At 33.6% G+C, this 2,716-nt stretch overlaps 1 long non-coding RNA gene across 1 annotated transcript; it reads right to left on the bottom strand.

Moving 5' to 3' along the window:
• Window positions 1–285: 285 nt before the first annotated feature.
• On the bottom strand, window positions 286–2,465 carry LOC107896070 (uncharacterized). The gene is made up of 3 exons (XR_001683576.2): window positions 2,357–2,465; window positions 1,805–1,886; window positions 286–591 (listed from the first exon to the last, which is right to left on the bottom strand). It is a non-coding gene; the product is annotated as an uncharacterized lncRNA (long non-coding RNA).
• Between the last annotated feature and the right edge of the window lie 251 nt (window positions 2,466–2,716).

Here is a 2,716-nt window from a genome sequence, read left to right as displayed (position 1 = left end):
AACCGAGAACTCATGAAAAACTTAGAAAATCTCTTGCATCAAGGCTTTATACGCCCGTACGTCTACCCGTGTGGACAATTACAAGGCTATTTTCCAAGCCATTTGTCACCCTCACAACATATGCACACATACTTATCCAATAACATACAACATGGCATAAATGAGCTCTTAAACATCTACAAACCTCATATCCATCACTAAGCATGCATAATCATTTCCACAAACCATTCATGAGGCATTATTAACTATTTACCAATCACCTTGCATCAGTTACTAACTCATCAATGAATCTCATTTCAATCTCTAGGCATACATTCTATAAGCCACGTCACAAGAGATAGTATCATACATATATATGAATAAACATTTAGGCTCACAACATCATTAGCCAACATAGGCCAATTCACATGGCTACAACACTTTATCAATACAAGCCAACACCTTTGGCTAAATCATAATATCACATACTCAACATTAAAACCCTATACATGCCATAGACTCGAAACACTAGGATTTACTTACGCCGATAGCATTAACTCGACAGTGTGATAATATCTCTGATGGCCTCTAACCCGAGCTAACCTGGCAACCCTAGGGAACATGGGAAAGAAAGAGGGGGTAAGCTTTAGGCTTAGTGAGTTCATATGAAAACAATTAGCAGCTCATTTACATGTTTTATCAATGTTTACAACATATTCTCAAGTTCACAACAAGCTATCTTCCTGAGTAACATTCACTAAATTATTTATATCTGGAGCTACAAAACTCCAAATTAAGTTCTGGTAATTTTCCTTGAAACTAGACTCGTGTACCTTTATACCATGAAATTTCCAGAATTTTTGGTTTAGCAAATTAGTACAGTTTATTTGTCAAAGTTAACCCTGATTCACTGTTTGACAGTTCAGACCCTTCTGCACTAAAGTTCAATTATCTCATAGCTCAGGACTTGAATAATGTTCTCGTCTATTTCTCTTGAAACTAAACTCATTAAGGATTCTAAGAATACAAAACATAACTCATAAATATTGTTTTACAATTTATAATGATTTTCTCAAATTAGAATAGGGGATCTCGAAGTCATTTTGACTCTGTCCTACACAACTTCAAATATCTCATTATAGGAAATTTTTTTGCTTACACGGTTTCTTTTAAAAGAAACTAGACTCAAGAAGCTTTATTCCCATATTTTATTTAGCTTCTAACTCATTTTCACTATTTTTAGTGTATTTTCAAAGTTACACTACTGCAGTAACTTAAATCTGTCAAGGCTAAATTACTCATTCATGATTATTGTTCACAAAATTCATACAACATCATTTCACCCATCATGGTAAGAACACATATTTATGCATCATAGATCATTCACATACTAAGGCATTCTCACAGGCTTAGTGTACATACCTGCACAACTCGTAACATAACTCAAATGCATACTCACCAATGACTTACCTCATTGGGACCATCATCAGCTCTTTTCTCGGATTACCCGTTGAACACTTGGAATACTAATTGGATACTCGGAAAAATCTTTGCACATAAATGCCTTAATCATAGCTAAAGCTACCTCATATCTCATAACCTTTAAATGCTCACTCTCGAGCTAGTCATCTAGACTCATAATTCCTAGTGACATGTCACTCGTATCCTATTTTATTCCTAATGTTCAAACGGGATTTCTCCTCGCCTATTAAGGCTTTATCTTATCATATTTCTATTAATCACATACACTTAATATTTGTACAATTCATGTAATGATAACATTTAAATACATGTATAGCATGGTATTGTTTACACACAAACTTACCTCGATACCACAAAGGTGAAAAAGACATAATCGTCCATAAATCGATTTCCCCGTTCTAGGCCCAAATCGCATTTTTCAACATCTAAAACATCATATTTAGCTTATTAAAACAATGTACTAATCAAATTATTCCATTGACACACTTGGGCAATTTTTACAATTTTGCCCCCATATTTTTCCAAAATTACCAAATTACCCCTAGGCTCGAAAAATGGTTTTTATTCAATTTATTTACTCTTTAAGACTAGATGAACTATTTTATAACTATAGCAACTCACAATATCAACTATTTCATACACTTACACCTTATCTTACAACTTAGCAAACTAGCCATTTTTAAGGTGTTTTCATTCAATTTCTTTCACAAAAGTTATTTATTAGACAAATAAGACTCATAATCTTCCATAAAAACACAGCAAACAACACATTTACTCTCATGTCAAAACCCTAGACTCTTCATCATTTTGCAAACTAGACTCCTCATTTGAAAGCTTAGGCTTTAGGGATTCCAAAAATGTAAAAATCATCAAGGAACAACCAAAGATCACTTACTTGCTAGGGCTTAAAGTGGCTGAAAGTTTAAAGCTCAAAACCCCCATTCTTTGCTGCCATTTTCGGTGGAGAGAAGATGAAGAATGAAAGAGAAAATGACAACTTTTTCTTTATTTATTTTATTACCCAAAAAGTCACTTTAAATCCCATAAAATATGGCTTTTTGACCAATCTTGTCTCCCTTGGCTGGTCACCTCAATAAAAAGGGTCTAATTGTCATTTAAAAGCCCCCGATTTTATTTATCTAGCTATTAAACACCTTTAGGCCCTAAAATACAACTTTTACCTTTTACGCGATTTAGTCCTTTTTCGAAATTGGACTAGAAATTGCTAAAATTAACTTACCAAAATTTACATGTA

The sequence above is a fragment of the Gossypium hirsutum genome, chromosome A10, assembly GCF_007990345.1.
Source record: "Gossypium hirsutum isolate 1008001.06 chromosome A10, Gossypium_hirsutum_v2.1, whole genome shotgun sequence".
NCBI classification, from domain to species: Eukaryota; Viridiplantae; Streptophyta; class Magnoliopsida; order Malvales; family Malvaceae; genus Gossypium; species Gossypium hirsutum.
This window is presented reverse-complemented; position numbering and strand designations above follow the sequence as displayed.